This window comes from Peromyscus californicus, unplaced genomic scaffold (genome assembly GCF_007827085.1).
Source record: "Peromyscus californicus insignis strain IS unplaced genomic scaffold, ASM782708v3 Scaffold_19__1_contigs__length_69161282, whole genome shotgun sequence".
Taxonomy (NCBI): domain Eukaryota; kingdom Metazoa; phylum Chordata; class Mammalia; order Rodentia; family Cricetidae; genus Peromyscus; species Peromyscus californicus.
In genome coordinates, this window is record NW_026294491.1 from 12488036 (window position 1) to 12507473 (window position 19438).

The 19438-nt window shown below is 54.0% G+C and overlaps 2 protein-coding genes across 9 annotated transcripts in view; one reads left to right on the forward strand and one right to left on the reverse strand.

Moving 5' to 3' along the window:
* Rsph14 (radial spoke head 14 homolog) overlaps positions 1 to 19438 on the forward strand; it is an 80010-nt gene that overhangs the window by 47310 nt on the left and 13262 nt on the right. The window lies entirely within an intron of this gene.
* Positions 1 to 19438, reverse strand: part of Gnaz (G protein subunit alpha z) — a 52481-nt gene that overhangs the window by 30339 nt on the left and 2704 nt on the right. The window lies entirely within an intron of this gene.

The window sequence follows — 19438 nt, forward strand, 5'->3', positions numbered from 1 at the left end:
AGAGACACCCCAGAGGCAGAGCTGCTCGGAGTAGTGATTAGACGTCATTCAGATTATCCCGGGATGTCTGAGAACGGAAGCCTTCGGGTGCACGCGCTCCATGGTGGCACACGGACCGCACATGCGCACATGCGCACTGGAGCCACTTCCCAGCAGTGAAGAGTTCCAGGGGAGTCTCTGCTGTGCATTTTACCTCGTCACCTACATTTCCTTTAATGAACTTTCATTAGGTAAAGGGGTTTGTAAGCAAATGCCATGGCACCGATAAGGAAGGCCCCGTCTCTCATCACACTAGGGCTTGCCTGAGCCTCTCCCTTCACACTGATGACCTGACAGCCCCCCGCCCCCCCCCCCACGCCCCGCCCAGGGGACAGAGGTGTGTACCATCTTCAGCCTGCTGTGTGTGTGTGTGGGGGAACATCTTTCCAGGAAGCCTTTCTAGCCGCCGCTGGGTGAAGCAATGGGGGTGCACTGGGGCCAATGCCATTTTTCTGCCATTTCACCCTCCCTCCCAAGGCCTGGCTGAGGGTGTTCCTTGTTCACACCATGTTCTCCAGTGTTTTAAAAGTCAAAGGTATAGCCAGGCCTCACTGGCTGGTTCTTTTATCTGGATGGCGTTAGTGGCAAAGGTCATCCGGAGAACACGGTCCTGCTAAATGAGTCTCCCGAACCGCTGCCAGGAAAAGTAGGATCCTGGGGACGGGTTACAGTGACCCCACTTTCAGCACATGGCTAAGTCTAGACAGGTGACCCGAGTCTTGGTAGGGGGTTCCGATTCCTGAGGGATAGTGGGGCAGTCCCCTGCCTTGGTCTGGAGTTGCATCTGAACAGAAGATCCTATCTTGTCAGGTCCTGCTTGCTCTGGGCTCCACGCTCTCATTGGCCACTCCTGCTTTAGGTATCTCTTGCTGGAACTCTGCCTGCTTTTTGTAGGTCAGCTCACACGAGTGAGGAACCTCCCCTCCATGTTGCTGCTGCTTTTGCACTGTGTCTGTCTGTCTGCTCTGCATGTCTCCTGTCAGGCAGAGGTCTCCTCAGGACTGGTGAAACTGTGTGGTGCGGGAGAAAGACGGACCCCTGGGGAACTGAGAGGAGACCGTGGTTGTGAGCAGGCAGGGCACCAAAGCACGGTGCCTACCCTTAACTGTCCATCCTGTTCCTGCCCTGGTGGCCCCCTTCCCCAGCACTGGATCTTGAGAATAAAGAGAAGGCATTGGTCTCAAGCGGTGGGCGAAGAGGTTTCTCTGTCGATGGACATGTGATCCGAGCTTCAGGAAATGTGTTTCATCACCACGAGGCTGCAGGGGAACTGGGGGAGCATGCTGCCAGCTGAGAGCCCTATCTGTTGCTGTCTAGAAACCCAAAGCCAAGGGCTGGTCCTTGATAAGTAGGCATTGGTTGCTAGAGGGCAGTGAGGGAATAAAGGGGAAACTGTGGTCAGGCAGCGAGCTCGTATCATGGGGACATGGCAAGCAACTGTCACAGTGATGGCACAGTGGAGTCACCCTCTGCTAGATCACCAGGGTACCAGATACCCCAAGCAAACAAGCTGATGACCCTTCCCAGAATTCTTTTCGCACCTCTGTGGGGTCCGGTCACACTTGGGCGAGTGCCAGAGTAGTGGGACTGGGAGATGATGATGGATGCAGAAGTCCGGCTATGCTCTAAAGGGAACCTCAGCCCAGTCCCACCTACTGAGGTAGGGCTCCCGTCAGCCCTCTCTCCGAGTCTACCTGGATTTTACTGGGTCTTGAGGGACTCCTCCGATCTCAGAATGCAGCCTGATGTCATCTGGCCAGAGGCAGAGGCTCAGTGGGCGACCACATAGCTTGAGGTTTCCTGGCCCAGAAACTGCTTGAGTTCCCAGGGTGACACCCAGGATCTGCCAGCACGGTGTCCTTGGGAATGGCTAGAAATAACAGAAGTACTAGGCAGAGACGAGGCTTGTACAAAGGTTTGGAATGTGTGGGTGTGGACAGGAGAGACGAGCCACAGTCACTGCGGAACTGAAGGGAGGTCAAAGGGCCTCATTGGAGATGAGAAAAGTCCCAGGTGAGAGGAAGGGGCACAGCAGAAGAGAAGCCTAGCTGGACTCTCGCTTTTCCTTCATCAAAGAGAAACAAGAAAACAGTTTGAAGCTGTGTGTGCAGATGCATGTTTGTGACAGTGACCCGCATGCGCTTATGTGTATGTGTTTGTATGTTTGTGCGTGTGTGCATGTGTATGTATGTATGTGTGTGTGTGTACCTGCTTAAGTATCAGTGAAGATGTTCCACGGAATGAGGCAGGTGCGTGTCTGTGTGCAGTTCCACATGGTATCCTGGAATCCTCAAAGCAAGGTGGTCACGGACAGGAGGGCCTAGCTATGGCGCAGTGGCGAAGAATGGGGCTGGGAAAACCAGCCAGTGCATTATCTCACACTTACATGTGAAGCTGTGGCTCGGAGCTTGGAGCTCGGGCTGTCTGTGCATTGGCTAAGGCAAAGACCAGGTCCCTAAATTTACTCGGGGAAAGACAACAGGAGTCAGACCATAGACAGGGCATAAACAACAGCAAGGGACGAGGTGGCATACTTTCTTGTAAAAATGGAGCTCCCGTTAGGAGGGGAAGGTCAAAGGCGGAGTGCACAGGCACCAGTCTGCAAAGGTGGGCAAGGCTGGCCTCCTAGCGGGTGAGACATGACTGCAAGCCAGTGGTAGTGGAGCAGGCAGGTAGGCATCTGAGGCCGAGGGAGATGCTGGTGAAGGCTGAGGTACCCGTGCGAGGGGCTGGAAGGACAGCCGAAGTGATGGCCCAATGCAAGTCAAAAGCCAGCTAGGGCTGGGATGATACCACGGTGTTAGAACATCCTAGGAAAAGCTCCCCTGTGCAGACTCCAGGTGAGAGGGCCATGATGTGGAGGGGGGACAAGTGGCAAGCGGATGGGACAGGTAGACATTGCAGGTGGTTCTCTAAGATGAGCCGCAGGGCAGTGATGGAGTGGTGGCTGGGTGGGAGCAGGGAGGGGATGGGGCGTCCCAAGGACTGTCTGTCCAGCAAGGCCGAGAGGCAGGGCCACTATTGGAGAAGAGATGCTGAGAGAAAAATGGTAGGCAGAGGAGCAACAGTCAACTCTCCTTGGAGTGTGGGACCTCAGCACAGCTGTGTGGACCGTATCCGTCAGTCAGTATCGGCAAGTCCGTCCCAGCCCTCTGTCAGATGCAAGCAGCTGGAGGCATGTAGAACGTGGCGACTCTGTCCCTGCCCAGCAGTTTGGGGCGGCTAGTCTTCTGTGGCCCCCAGCTCTTTACAAGCTCTACGCTGGCCTCAATCGCGCCACTGTGTGCAAAGACTCAGTGCGCAAACCCTGACCCCACCCGGGGAATCTGCTACTAGAGGTCAGCGTTCCTTCCAGTTCCAAAGCCAGAACTGTCAGTCCGTACCTGGGCTCTATCACAAGCACCAACCATCTTCTTTAAGACCCTCCATACCTGCCCGAGTCTAGAGCAGCGGTTCTCAACCCATGGGTTGAGACCCCTTTGGGGGCGGGGGTCACATGTCAGATATCCTACATATCAGATATTTATATTAGTAGCAAAATTACAGTTATCAAGTAGCAACCAAATAATTTTATGGCTGGGGGTCACCATGACATAAGGAACTATATGAAAAGGTCGCAGCATTAGGAAGGTTAAGAACCACTGGTCTGGAGTGTCTGACCCTGGCATCTACTCACTACTTGATCAGCCTACCTTCATTGTACGCTGCCCCTTCCTAAATATGACCCTCTCTGTCCTGGAAAAGATATCCAGTGACAACCCCGAGCCAGGCCAGAGACATAGACAGTGTCACTTCTCTAAGGATCTCTGCATCTTGGACACCCTCTACACCAGTTACCGCTGCCCCCCTTGGTCTACCCCTGTAGCTCACAGTCCCTGGAGGCTTGACACATTCCCTCTGAGGCAGAGGACCTGGACAGTACAACACCGATACCCATGGCTGCCAGCGCTGGGTTGTGCCAGCTTCTGGTCTGTATCTACCCCTGGCTGTCCCCCCAAACTCCTCTCTCAGGACCTCCTCTGCAACGGTCAGTGAGCTGGCCCCTCAAGAGCACTGGAAAGGCAGATCGGACCCAAGTCACCGAGTGTCTTTGTCCAAGCTAGGTGACTCCAGAGTAGGAAGGTATCTATTGGCTTACAGGCCAGGTCCTAGTTTCTCACAGACAAGCAGCCTGGCCCCTACCTGTCTAGATCCCTGGCTACCTGCTACCACCCTTGCCAGTCCCTCAGGAAGGCCTGCCTCGTGCTGAACCTAGACCACCAGAAAGGTTGATCCAGGACAGCAGGAGATTTGCCCAGACACTCCCTCTCAACACAGAGCTACTTGCTGGGGAGATATGCAGGCCCCCTGAGGGTTTACACTCAGGCTGAATGGGTGGAGAAATGGTCAGACCCGAGAACCAAAACTGTTAGCTACGGTGTGTAGAACCCCAAAAGGTGGTGGGTAGCCAAAGCCCAGGATACATCAAAGCAGTGAGGCTGCATCCTGACACACAGTTGGGTTACTAAATGTCCCCAAATACCACCACACACCTTGAGTGCATGAGGAGTCCCACTGTCTTGTACCCCAGGCAAAAAATCTGGCCTAGGGTGTCTCCAGTCTCTGTGTGGGGAGCATCAGCGTATGTGGTTACAGGACTTGAGGTAGAATCAAGAGTCCCTATCACGGAGTCCTTTCTAACCCACGGGAGCTACTCTGGGGCTGCTTGCACCTGCCTGACCCTGGCCTGTTCTGAAGTTCCCCATGAAGGCCAAGTGTACCCCCAAGTGGGGATGAACCTCAGCACTGCCCATACCCTACACCCCACTTTTTCAGTCACCTTCCGCCCTGACAGTGGCAGCTCTTCTACTTCCTATGTTCCCTTGGCACCCAACAACCATGCTACACGTGCAGGGGGCAGAGGGCGGCCGGCCGGCCCAGCGGTGGCAAGCTGAGCTCACCAGGCCCTTCTTTCACGTCAGGCTGTCGGGCAAAAGGGACAAAGTTTCAGCTCCACAGCCATCCCATATCTCAGTCTGCAAGGACTAGCAGGAACAGTGCATCTGAGGTTCCCTGGGGCCCGCACCTGGGCAGTTCACACACCGCTGGCCTTTGGTTGCCCAACTCATTAGCCAGGAGGCTTCCCCAGGCCAACAGAGCTCATTTGTTTCTTTTCATGAGTTCTCAGCTGGGCGTGGTGGTACACACGCCATGAATGGATTCTTCATGAATCCATTTCACTTGTGTGTGTGTGTTCTGGAACAGTGGGGGGCAGCTTTGGGCTGGCCTCTGGGAGTGTCTGTCCCAGGGAAGTCAAGACAGTGGCCTTGGGGAGAAGGTATTGTAACCAACCCAGGGCTTCAGTGCGTAGTCTACGGTAGCAGCATGCCTCCTTGGGCAGCTGGAGTCACCAGGGGAAGAAGGGCCCAGAAGCCTGTGGCTACAGACACATGGTCCCAGCACCCAGGAGGCTGAGGCAGGAGGATCTTGGGTTCTGGGCCAGCTTGAGCTATATAGCAAGCCCTGTTTCAAAATGAACAAATCCATGAATGAACACACCAAGATTTAAATATGGACCCTCTCGCTTACTCCTGGAACTGAAGTCCCCGAGTGGACACCCACGACTTTATTTTAGAAACAGAAGAAAACGGAAAAGCTTGTGCCTGCGGCTGCCACTGATAACCAGTTTCCTGCCCTCTTAATTCGGAAACATTTTTTCTCCTGCCTCTTCACGCCTGCCTTACTAGATGGTGCTCTCTCCTTCAGCTGAAACACTGTACGTTCCTCTCTTTCCTGCTGAAGTGGAGCAGCTCTTGTTAGGTTTGTCCAAAGCCAGGCCCGGACTACAGGAGGAGTCTTCTTCATGCTGTCTGGCCCTCTAGCTGGCTCTATTTCCCTTCTCTGTCCATCTCAGCCTTTGCCCAATACAAAGTACAGTCCAGAAGCCAAGACCCCACGGCTATGGACTTGTTCTCCTCGGCCAGATCTGTATGCAATCTCGTCCCCACCTGTTACTGTAAATGCCTGGTCACAGTCCGGGGTGAGTCCATGTCATCTGTGTGTGTTCTCGAACAGTGGAGGGCAGCTTTGGGCTGGCTTCTGGGAGTGTCTGTCCCAGGGAAGACAAGACCGTGGGCTTGGGGAGAAGGTACTGGAACCAAGCCAAGGCTTCCCTGCATAGTCCACGGCAGCAGCATGCCTCCTTGGGCAGCTGGAGCCACCAGGGGAAGCAGGTATTTAGGGAAACTGAGCCCAGAAGCCTGTGGCCACAGACACTTGGTAGATAGCCACACTCCCATCCCACACCTGCTTGCTCTCATCTATGCCTGCCCATGTGTAAGAGTAAACACAAGGGTTGGTCCATGACTTTGTAGAAGTCTAAAGAAAGGAGGTGAGTTCCTCAAGGGAGTCTACAGAACTCAGCTTTAATCAACACCTCCCCACCCCCGCTTCTGTACCCCATGCTGTATTCCTAATCTGGCCACATCTGGGTATAACTTGCTACAATGTTTTTCTTGAAATGGATTCACACACACACACACACACACACACACACACACACACACACAATCCTACTTTAAGAAGAACTTCAAGTGGAAATCCCAAGTCGTTCATCATAGAAATTATCTGGAATACACGACAATGTGAAGGGAGTGTTTTTGTTGCTAGCCTGGGACTGCAGAAGGGCCAGGTGAGGTCACTGGCTGTTTGTTAAACAGTGAGGATTAGTGTCTGCTGGTTGGGGACAGCCGCACCGGCACCAAACTGGGATTCTCTCCGTGAAGGAAAAGGACTGTGAGATGTAAAAGGACTACGTTCCTCACAAGAAAGGCTAGCACAGGACCTGCTGTGGTTTGGTGGCCACTCTGTCTCTTGCTCAGAGGAGATGCTGGGTTCTGGGAATGCAAATGGGAGGTACAAAAGGACCTCTCTGCTGGGACGCTCATGGGAGCAGACTACCGGGCTGTGGCGTCCACACCGCGCTCCTTGTCTTCAGGCCAGAGACCCCTCTTCCTCCCTCTTCTACCCAGCTGCACTGGCGCGTTTAGCAAGGCATCCTCTACCGCTCTGCTCAGCATCTTAGATCTGGGCCTGAGGCTCCCCACTCTCAAATCCACGTGGCAAGTGAGCAACACATCCTCTCTGCCGTCTCAGACTTGAGCCCCCGTGTGCACCGCTCTGCTCCACGCAGGGGGACGCGGGGAAGACAAGCTGAGTTTGTGTCCCGAGGAGCTCCTGCTGTGGTTGGAAGATAACCAGCCCGTTCCTGACACAGACCAGCACCGCAGTGGTCCGGACACGATGAAGGATGGAGAACAGCCCTGGTGAAGAATGGCTGAAAACAGAACATCCCAAGCTGACCTCACAGTAAAAGGGGGGCTTGTTGGCAATCTGGAGGTTACGCCCACACCTCAGAGGTAGGGCTCAAAGTCTGGGAGCCCTCTGAAAGGTTAGGGGCTCGTGAGGAGGCTGACACCCGGGGTAGGGAACTGTGCTGGACAGGGTGAGTGTTCTTGGGCAGGGCTGTGCAGGAGTGGATGCCACGTGGGACGCCACAGGTGTCACCAGGCTCCCAGAGCAGCTGCTTCCCTGGATCTGGAAGAGGCACTTCCATATTCCGGCCCCTCCACGTTGCAGTGTAAGATGTCAAGTGGACACTCCGTTGGGAAGGCTGAGCAGAGTCAGTGCGGGTGCTGGAGAGTGAGTGGAGTTGGAGCTGGACCCACACTCATCTGGATGACAGGGGCACGTTTCCTTCCAGCTGAAACGTCCTTTCTGAACAGTGCCTGTTCAGCTCTCACTGAGCTTCAGGAGTAAGGGCAGCTCTCGAGCCCACTACCGCACGGTGCCAGTGAGTGTGTGGGGTACAGCCGTGTGCACTCAAACCCTGCTCTGGCTTCCTCTGTGCCTCTTCTCTCACCTAGTGTGACTATAGAAAAAGGTCTGATAGTTCATTAAGACGTTTGATACAACATGTATTTTGGGACCAAAAGCCCCATCTTCCCAAAAGAGAAAAACAAAACAAAACAAAACAACCCTCTGTTTGACACTGGACAAAGACAGGGTAGGCAATTCCTCCAAGGAACTGCTCTTGTGGGAAGAGAACTCAACCACCTCTTCCTTCCTGTTAACCCTCCCCTCCCCACCCACCCCCTACCCCATCCCCCCACCCCGCAAAAAAGAAAAAAAAAAAGTTTCTGCCTCCCGGGTTCTACTTCACACCCTTCAGGCCCACAGTGCCTATCACACATGACATTTTCCAGATCGCTTTTGAAAGTGCAGTGTGAGACTTGGCTCCATGGTAGTACTGGATCTTGCCCCAGGAAGGAAGGGTAGGCTGGCCCTCCCCTGGCCTCAGGGCTCCTGGGTCCCGCCATGGTACCCTTCCTGACTACACTGTGAGCGTGGTCTCCTCTGAGATCCCCACTGTAGGCTTATCTGGGCTTCTGCTCTACCCCCTACCCTGCAACTGCCAGCTCCACTTCCTTCAAAGCAGGTGCTCTGTGAAAAGATTTGCAGAACAGATGGACGGATAGATGGTCCAATACCGAAAGATGTTTGCACAGAGCTCGAAGCTTCCCAGCGCTCCCTTTGGAGTACGTTACCTAATTTGACCTCGCTTAGGAGCCTGTGGTGGAGGGGGGGGGGGGGGTCACACACCAACAGTCATATGGACCTCGGGCCCTGAGGTCTCTGCTGGCCCACAGGCCCTCCTGAGTGTTCTGGGACCTGGTTCTGTTGAGATTCCAGGGTCCCTCCATCTGCCTCCCTGACTTTTTGGCTCCAGTTTTCCATATATGCCCCTTAGATGGGTATCTTCACCATCCTTCCTGAACAAGTGACCCATCCAACAAAGACCCCAGACTTAGAAGTTTCTAGTTCCCTCTTCCATGTTGGCAGGAGTCCTCCTTCTGGAGCTTCTGCCCTTCGCTCTCCTACCATCGGAGCCCTCCCTGCCCGAGCTAATTACTTACTACACATTCTGTACCAGGCACGTCCTCATCCTGTGCCCCCTTCTCTCTGGTTCCTGGGCTCTCACGCCGTATTCTCTTCCTGAATCTCTAGCCCTTCACTGGTGTCTTTTCCTCCTGGTCCCTGTTGCAGTCCTCACTTACGTTCTCTCTCTAGCCCCCCCCCCCCCAGCCCTAGCCCTGCGTTCTCTGCCCCACCCCCTTATCCCATTCTCCTCTCATCATCCTGGCCTACGACCCCTTTTCCAGCCCTTGTCCTTCCTGCCCATGTCCTCTCCTCCTGGTCACTGTCTAAACTCCCCCTCTTACTGGTTCCTGGACCTTTGTCCCACTTTCCACACCAGAAGCGTCTCTTCCCTTCAGGTTGTCCCTAGACTCTCCCTCTACTGACCCTGGCGACTTCTAAGAACCCGTTGTCTCTCCTGTCTTGGAGAAAGGGGCTTTCGGGTTGGCCTTTCCTGGGAGCTCTTATAGATTACCAAGCAGTCCCCTCTCACGCTTGGTCTGTCTCTTGGGACTTTACGCCTGCTGTACACCACAGCTTACATCTTCTCAAGCAGAACCGCACCGCTATGCAAACAAACAACAGACACCCGCAACCAACTTTAAATGTAATAAATTATTAAGATGCATTTCTAATACCCAGTAATCACCAAACACTGATATCGAGACGCATTTCTAATACCCATTAATCACCAAACAACACTAATATCGAAGATGGGGCTGTTGGCTTGCTGCTTTAATGAGAAGTGATTTATAAAGAATGCTAAGAAACAAAAGCGAAGCACTTTAAATGTTTCCTCGTCACTTAATACAGATACGCGTACATTCCCATGCTACGGTGCAGAGAGGCTGAGCTCTTCCCCGAAGCAGCTCAGGCTCACGTTCTGGAACTGCCAGCAGTGTCCTTGCTTACCCACAGCAGCACACCTTACCTGACACTCAGTGTGCTTTCTCCAACCCCAGTGTGTGGAGAAAGCAGCTGCTATTCAAACCCTAGGTGGTTATGACTCCCCGTGCCCAAACTTAAACGGGCTTACCCACACTGAACCAAACTACACCCAGCTTTTGGGGACTTACAAGCCAGCCACTGTGATTTCTACAGAAACCCCCTTGATATTCATCTTCTATTCGTTTATGTAATATTCAAGGATGTAATTATACTAAGGACAACTGGTATAAACAAGTTTGGGACAGACAGGGCCAACTCACAGGGGTGGGCAAACAAGTGCTCAGGGGTGCGTGAGGACTACCCACTGTTCTGGGAGCAGCCATGGCCACAGGCCAGCACAGCATGCTTCACAGGGAGACTGGAGAAGTCCCATACACCCGGGGAGCAGATGACAGAGCGGGGGGGGGGGGGGGGGGGGGGGAGGGCTCTGCTCACCACCAGTTTTCTAGAAGGCTTGCGAATGACTTTGCATTTCATTTATCACACACCCTGCAAGGGTCTGAAAAATGATAGAAAATGCAGGGTGTTGCTGATTTGGCTTAGGAAAACATGACTATGTTTGTGGTATTTTTTGCAAACCAAGTCACTAGGGCCCTGGCCACTGGGTTAGCTTTTCCATGCTGCCCCCGTGACCTTCCTGACTTGCAAACTGGCAGGAGGTTCTCCTTCTTTGCCACCTCCAAATGCTCTCTCTCTCTCTCTCTCTCTCTCTTGAATCCAAGTAGATATTAGGAAGTACAGGAATGTGTATACAGTGACCCCCCCCCACACACACACTTCCCCTACACAACCCCTAGCCCAACCCATGGCTCCACTACTGCTAGGCAGGTCACAGTGGCCTGTCACTGTCCTACTGCTGAAGGAAGGTGCGATCACTGGAGAGGCCCTCTCCTGCATCCCCGTGACTCTCTCTGGCCAGCCACATGTGTAATCTTCTGGCCCACAGCCACCAAGGCTGACCAGACAAGAGGTGATAGCTTCACTGAGAACACTGACTCAGAAGGAAATCTGGCCAGGACTAAAGGGGTAAAAATGAAGAATTCGACCTATGGAGGAGAAAAGAAAAAGAAATAAAGAAAAAAGAAAGAAAGAAAAGAAAAAGACAGCCAAGAGGTGGGGCCTTTGATGCGAGCCACATTAAATGGTGTGCTGCCTGGGGGAGCTGTGGCCTGGCCAAGGTTCACTGCTGGTTGAATTAGGTCCTTGGGTTGGGGGGATAACCTGATGTCGCCATACTGGATGTCTGCAGATTCCTGCCCTTGTCTGAGACATCCATAATGTAACCCCGTTCCGGAGCTCTCCAAATGAGTTCTCGAGGCCTGGCTCCTTCCTGAGGCCCCTTTCTTCTCTCTGTCGTTTGGAAGGAGAGGTGTGCCTCCTCTCCTCCCGTTTCCCCTTTCCCCCTTGCTCTGTCCCACAGTCCTCTTCTGGACCCGCCTACGCTTACACTTGTGTTCCGACTCAGTTCACACGGCCAGTGTCATCCCAGTGCAGATTCTGGGATCCTCCTCAGGTCTGAGAAGGGCCCAGAAACGTGCACTCCATCAGTGCTGAGATCTGCCTGAGGCTAGCTGCCTGGGGCCTCTGCATCTGTTCTCCAGCCAGCACTAGGTCCCTCCTGTGAGCATCTACACTTGAAGGTAGTCCTGAACCTTGATGATAACAATCTTGGTGAGGTCCTTAAGAGGCAGAGGCTAGCTGGGCGTGGTAACACACACCTTCATTCCCAGCACTTGGGAGGCAGGGGCAGATGAAACTCTTGAGTTCGAGGCCAGTCTGATCTCCATAGCAAGTTCGAGGACAGTCAGGGCTACAAGAGAAACCCTGTCTTGAAAAACCCAAACCCAAACTAAAAGAGAGGCCGAGGCCGAGTGGAGTGTTCTTACACTATGACCAGCAGAAGGAGAACACCCAGGAGAAACTCTGAAGGGAGTGGGCGGGGGGAGGTGCTCAGGACAGGATCAGGGAAGAAGCTAAGTCCTGTGAAGTTCCAGCCATGGAAGAGCACTGGGCTGACCACACGGGGAGCCCAGGAGAGAGAAGAGCCCCCACTGTTGTGCACTTTGAGGGTGAAGCAGATCAACACAAGCGTTTCCACCCCCCCCCCCCAAAAAAAAAGAGGGCTCCACAGTCCTGCGGCTGACAACAATGGGTGTGGGACAGCAGTCGGTGACAGCGTAGCCATATGAACAAGAGGTCCTGGGAGCACTGTGTCATGCACAAAGTGCTCCGTATACTTTCCGGGTACTCCCTTTCTAACGGGGCACCTCGGGCCAGGCCCAGGCCCCTCTGCCATCCTTCCAACTCTTATCTATAACCTGGTCATCGAGCTGAACCCACTCAGTCTGCCACCTGGACAGCAGCAGTGACCTCACAGGCGCCCCTGATGTCACCGGCCCCATGGACTTGGTGCTCCATCGGCAGCTAAGGGCTTCTGCTTAGACATAAGGTAGCTGGTGTCTCTCTCTTGTGCCTGAAGCCTTCTTTCTGTCCCTTGTCATTTTAGTTTGGAGCTGGGGTTATGATCCTGCCGGGGGCCCAGGGGCTCTGCTGTGGTACACTCTCCAACTGCCTCCCACCCCCACCCCCTCCTCAGCTCATCTTCCCAGCAATCTCTATCACACAAGGATCCCTCTCAACTCAGGACAACTGCACCCTCCATCTCTCCTCTGTCAAAGTCTGTGGAATTTTGTCCAGAGACGTCTGACATCCAGTGGGTCAGATGTCTCTTCCCTGCCAGTCATATTTACAAGCAAAACCAATCACCCTGACCCGAGTATCCAAGTCTTACAGTACTGTTTCTTTCTAGAACAACATGTCACTGCAGAGCTCACGTACAGTGGGTACTATACTCTTTCCTGTCATGATCGACAACGTAAGCAGTATGGAGTGACTGGGCGAGGGACGGGAGAAGGGACATCCGAACACCCCTTACCCTGGGTAGCAATGCTGCCCTGCCGAGAAGTCACCAGGTCACCAGAGTCTGGGACATCCTCTATCTTGTAAATTTTGGGGGTCTGGGTTTCTGTTGCTTCCCTCCCTATATACACCCCATGCTGCTCCGAATCCCCCCAATAGGCCTGTTCTCCCTCCTTCAGCACTGACCTTCTTCCTGTGCCAGTGACGGAGACATAGCTAAGCCCTAGAGGCTAAGGGCCAGGGGCTGTAATGCATCCTGACCCAGAACATACCCATAACCTAATACCAAGGGTGTGATCAAGGAACTCCGGAGCTGGGACAGGGAAGTAATATATATTCAGGAGGCTCCCTGGAAAAGGCAGGTGGAATTGGGGAACAGGAGTGGCCCCACTAATGCCTCTGTGCAGTCCCAGCCACAGGGCAGGGCAGGCTGGCAATGTGCGTGCGTGTGAGTGTGTGTGTGTGAGTGTGCGCGCGCGCGTGCATGGTGTTATCGCAGAGGAAATCGATGCCTGGCACCAGCCCAGTGTTTAAGGGAAATGAATAGATTTTGGCCGAGGACAAAGAGAGTTTGATTAATCAGAAATTGGATAATAGAGGCAACACTCTAATTATTTTTCTTCCCAGCATTTATCAAGAAATATGTTTGCAGTGCATATCAGAGGTAACAGAGTGGGTGAGGGGGGGCAACTCTGCTGCAGTGAACGTCTGGCTGAGGGACAGGCCATCTGCACCCATACTCAGTGGCAAGGATGGACGTGAGGCTCCCGGAAGCCAGTCCACAGGGCAGTCGGAGATAAGAGGGGCAGGTGGACAGGTCCGAGCACTCACACGCTTGGGACAACTAAGGCCAATGAGGACATGCTGCGAAGAGTGAAGTCGGGGGAGAGGGAGGCACAGGGGCAGGTCATCCGTCAGCACAAACCCCCACCCTCACATACAGACTACTGGTTTCCTGTCCCAGAGCCCTGCCCCCCACCCCCCTTCCCCGGCTCTGCCCACCCAACCCCAGCATGGGTGCAGGGCAGAGGGGCACACACCACCATTTGGGGTCAAGCTGTTTCTCATGGAGTTCTAGGACCTGCTGAAGCCAGGAGACAAAGGTTGTAAGTTCATCTTGCCAACCCTTATCTAGAAGAACCCTAGGGATCCCGGCAGCTGCTTGGAGGGGTTTCCCATTTTCACCCCTGGTGGACCACTGCATGGGTCAGGTGGGAGCACTGAGTGTCTCAGAGTCTAGGGCTCACACACCTCGCCATTCTCTGGTCACTTTGCCTTCTCCCATGTTATCCCTACTCCTACAATTCCTCTGTGGAAATCCACAGTTTAGATGATCCACCATTTTCATCTGGTCCACTCAAACAGGCGGCCTTCTTGGGGTTCCACACTGGAATGAGATCTATGCCCTGGAGGAACCTTGGCCTTGTTAAGTGGTGTCTCTCATCCATGCATTCCCACGGTCCACACAGTGAGGCTGCCATGGGGCAGGGAAGAGTCAAAGACATCGGTTGACATAAGGGACCGTCAACAACGGCCAAGCTGCTTCTGAGACTCCAGATGTCAATGACAAGGGTGCTGAGGAGAGCGATGAGTCCTTCCGTGTGTGTGTGTGTGTGTGTGTGTGTGTGTGTGTGTGTGTGTGTGTGTGTGTCTGTGTGACACATTCCCAAGTAAGGAGATATGGGAACAAGTTAAAGCTGATGGGCGACAGGCAGGCTGTAATACTGGGCTGGCTGCCGGCAAGCACATTTCAACCCCGCCAGGTGAACTTCTTACAGGTTCTCACTAACCGACCATGACTGCTTCCCTCTGAGCTATGACACAGCCTTGGAGTCCTCTTGGCCACAGTGTGCTTTAGGTGGCCACTCTGAATCTGGAATATGAAATGAAAACTTTCTGTGCGCTTGACTCAGCCCAGAGCCTCCGACTTAACAACGAGGAGGGCTGGCGTGGTGAGGAGGGCTGGTGTGGTAGCTCAGCTGCGGAGTGCTTGACTGGTATGTGCCAAGGCTTAGTTAGCATGTGCATAGTACAGCTAGCACTGCAGATAAAACAAAACAAAACCGTGAGCAAATAAAGAGTAAAGGCAGCCGGGCGGCGGTGGCACACGCCTTTAATCACCAGCACTCGGGAGGCAGAGCCAGGCGGATCTCGGTGAGTTCGAGGCCACCCTGGGCTACAGAGCGAGATCCAGGACGGGCACCAAAACGACACAGAGAAACCCTGTCTCAAAAAAAAACAAACCAAACAACCAACCAAATAAATAAATAAAATAAAGGTAGTGAAATTAAGGTGGGGTGGGGGTGGGGTAAGGGGATAGGAGTGTCTCTCGGGATTCTCTTGCTGTGAGCAGCCCTGCTGACCTGACCTGATAGGCTGTTTCCAGATAGGCTGGGACCTAGCAAGGCCCCGTAGCCACCACTGTGTTGACTGTGCCGCTCTCCTCCCATCAGGATCTCGTTTCGTCCCCTTAGGGCCGTTCCCCACGGGTTCGCCTCTCGTGTGCCACTTGCACGTAAATTCCACCGCCTCGTTTGATCAAGGTGCCACCGAGGCACATCACCACATCGCCATGGGGCCAGGTGTCGGGGTGAGGCGTCCGACTCAGTGTCAGAAGCCGGGCAGCTGACCCGCGTCCGGCCGGGACGTGAACCAGGGCCAGGCCTGCTGGGGCCCAGTTGGTGCTTTGTGATAGGCAGTTAAACCTAAGTGGCAAAGACATCTCTCTTAGGAGCAAAGGGCTAAGCCGGGGCCACCGTTCTCCACACCAGTCGGCACAGGCCAACCCTCCTCAAGAAAGGTACTCGAAGGGATGGTGTGAGGTGCACCCGCTTACCGAAGGTTGTTCCTCAAGAACAGACTCCCTAGGTGTTATTTTTCTCATAGGCGGACCCCCCCAAAAAAGTCCGTGCCTCACACATCTTTCATTCAGACCCAAGAAACAATAAACAAACAGCAAGCAAAGGAAACCCACAGGTCAGACCACAGTGACTGACAGGGGGGATGTGGGAGGGCCACCGACGCACCCCTGGGATGTGAGTAAGGTTAGGAGTGAGGTCCCAGAGAGACTCAAGGAAGCGTGGAGTCAGAGATGAAACGTCTCTCAGGATGGAGCCCCGGTGTGAGAACCCCCCGAGCGAAAGCAACAGCCACTGCGAAGCCCGTCCTGCCCTGTGGAGAAACCTGGCCTGCAATGTGGATGCCGGGAGTCAAACAGCCCCGCCATTAGAGGAGAGCAGCTCATTTTAGGCCGGATCTGAGACAGCAGAAAGATGGCGTCCATGCTCCCTGTACCGAGGGCCCCGCCCGTCAGCAGACCCTCCCTCTGTTCCCTGCAGGGGATGAGCCCTGGTGTCAGCCTACAAGGGATCTATCTCGCAGTCCACTTACTTCTCTCGTCCCTTTAGAGAGAAGGAAACTGAAGCCCGAAGGAGTAAAGAGATGAAAGGAAATAAGCCCAATCCCGGAGCTGCACACGGGCTGGATGGGAAATGCCCAGGTCCCCAGGTCCAGTCAGGTGGCCTTCTGGGGATAAAGCCAGTCTGCCGAGGAGGAAGCTGAGCTATTCCCATGCTGCTGAGAATCCCAGGTTCCTTAATGCCCTCCCTGAGCCTGCCTTGTCAAGTGCAGTAGCTTCCAGGGTCCACTATGGCACTGAAGACAGCCAGAGCCCCCAGCCCCCGTCAGGTCTTAGTCTCTTCAACTAAAAGGGAGATAAAAAAACTGGCCCCTCCTCCACAGCACTGATTGTGAGGGGATAAGAAACATTTCCTGCCCCCTGGAAGGCAGTTGGCCATGAAATGCAGGGCAGGTTTGGTATGTCCTCCTTGGGAATGTCCATGTCTAGGCTCTAAGGAAATGTGGAGCATCTGTCTATTACCCCTCCGACCCAACGTAGCAAAGGGCCATGGCTCACAGGAGGACCCTCTCTGAGGGATCAGGCCAGGCCCACTCAGAAATCCTGTCCTGGCCAGTTCTCTAGCCCAGGAGCAGGGGTCTCCAACTCAAAGGATCGCTTTGACCACAGCCTGCCCCAGCATGGCCATGGCCACAAGAGCCCTGGGGACAGGATATGCTTCGAGTTGGACTGTTCTAGAAGGAACCTTGGGTTTGACACCAAAGGCCCCTCCCCTGCGCTGTGGTTTTTGACAGTCTAGCTTCCTAGCACTTCTTGATGGATTCTCCAGGGACGTCTCTAAAAGAGACGTATACCTTAATTTAGAAGTGAATAACTCAAAACTCTGTGATGTAGCAGGCTTCTGTGGGGGGGGGGGGGGCGGAGACAAACTCACGGAAGTGACTGTACGAAGCTGCCAGCCACACTCGCCCCATGTCCAACCGTGGCTGGGCTTCAAGACGTGTGCCTCCTGACACCTGCCGTCCTGAGTGGCTACCGGCTACCGGGGCCAAAGACGGAGAGGGGAGAAATGATAACGCACAGTGGGGAGCAATTCTTAAATGTGTGGCTTTGGGATCCCTAGTCAGGAGATCACAAAGACAAGATCACAGGATAGTTCCGCCTGACCCCGCACAGCTTATCTACCACCCACTCAGGGGAATGGAGAAAGGGTGGAGGGAGGGGAGCAGGAACATCACAGTACAGCTTGTAAGGCCTCTTTCTCTGCCCGCCACAGCCCCAGCTCTGTTCCCACGGTCCCCATAAGTAGGCCGGTATCATGGGCGTACACATAGTTACACAGGGCCCTCCTCGGTCAAGCCTAATGCTAAGCTGTAGCCATTTTGAAATGCCTACTAATGTCTCACCAAGGCCCCAACTGATTGTGTAGCCAGAGCTTCCCATGATGTTCCAACCCCAGTGTTTAATGCAGGAACCCACCCCCACCCCCACCCCCACCCCCACCCCGGGACGCCTTCTCCAGCTTCCTAAAGGACCATTACAACGGTGTTCCCACCCTCCCCAGTCTGCCGGTTCTCCAACTTCAGCCTCCGCCTCTCAGGTCCTATCCACCCTGGGTCTTCAGTGACCTCACTGGCCCACAGCTTCCCCAACACTTGGATGCCAAGGACTGCATGCCCTCGCTCTGACCACAACATGGTCAGTACCTGCCAGAGTCTCATCAGGTCCCCAAGTCTCTTCCTCTTGAAGGAGTCTTCACGAGCCTCCTTCCTTACCCAGGGTCAGCTGCATCCGTCTAGATAAAACTCCAGGGCTCCCATCTGACTCATCCCCTCTCGTCCCCTCCTCTACCCATCTTCAGTCCCTGAAATACTGCCTAGCCCCAAGGGGCCTCAGGGTCTCATCCTAGCCCCGCCTATTTTTGCTTTACTTAGAATATCATCGCTCTGTGGTAGTGGGGATGGGACCAAGGGCTTCCCATGTTTGACGATTCTCTCCCACTTAGAGCTACACACCCAGCAGAGCGGAGCACTTTTAAAAACTCCAACTGGTCCCAGGTCCTCCTCTGTTCTAACGTGCCCAGGTCCTCTGACTCACTGGAGTGTGAGCCTTACCTGATCCAGTCTTAAGACCCTACACGCATGCCTGCACTAGGATCCGGCCAGCTACCCTTCTCTTTCATGTGTACATATGAGCCTGTTTGTATGTGTGTGGTGTGGGTACACACTTGTATACACACACAGACACACACACACACACACACACACACACACACACACACACACACACACAGGTCAGAAGATAACCTCGCATGTTGCCTCTCTCTGGGTGTCGTCCACCTTATTTTTGAGAAGGGGTCTCTCGAGGGCCTGGGTCATGCCTGATTAGGCTACACTGTCTGGTTAGCTAGACCCAGGGACTTACATGTCTCTACTCCCCATGCCCAACCCTGGAATTACAAGTATGCAGCTCACTACCTGTTCTTTGGTTTTTTTCTGTTATTGTTTATGTGGGTCCCGGGGAGGAGAACTCCAGTCCTCAAGCTTGAATGGCAAATGATTTACTGGCTGAGTTATCTTCTCCAGCCCCTCTACTTTGAACTTTTGAGACAAGGTCTTGCTAGACAGCTCAGGCTGGCATCGAACTTGCCACCTTCTCGCCTCTTCTCCTGCGCTTCTCCTCCAGTGTGGATACATTAAAGTGGACAGCCGATGTGGGGACCAAGGACAGCGTTGTTAGTTCTTTAGAGATGAGGACAAGAAGGGTCTGAAGTAGAGGTAACAGGACCAGGGCCTGTCTCCACGGCTTCTGATGCCTACACCGGAATTCTTGCTTCATGGCTCTAGGTCACTGAGAGCCGTGGTACTCCCGGGCCCTCCTCAGGCTACAGAGAGCACAGTGTGGCCTCTGCTCGCCTGGAGCTAACTTTTGGTGTCTGCCTTGAACACTTTTTATCATGTTCAAGTCAAGCACAGGACTCACAGGCTGCCCCAGGGTTGGATATCCTGGGTTTCCTTCCTGGGAGCTTTGGGAGACTAGTGGGCTATCTGCTTCCTCCAGAGTTTCCATGAGTAAGCCCCAGTCAGTCAGCAGCAGCTAGTGCACCTCTGCAGACACCCAGTCTTTTGAGGCGTTTGTGAGGTGGCAAAGGCATGCTCTGTCCTTGCCTCCAGGGGAGGAAGCACAGACGCACACATGCATGCATGCACACAAGCACAC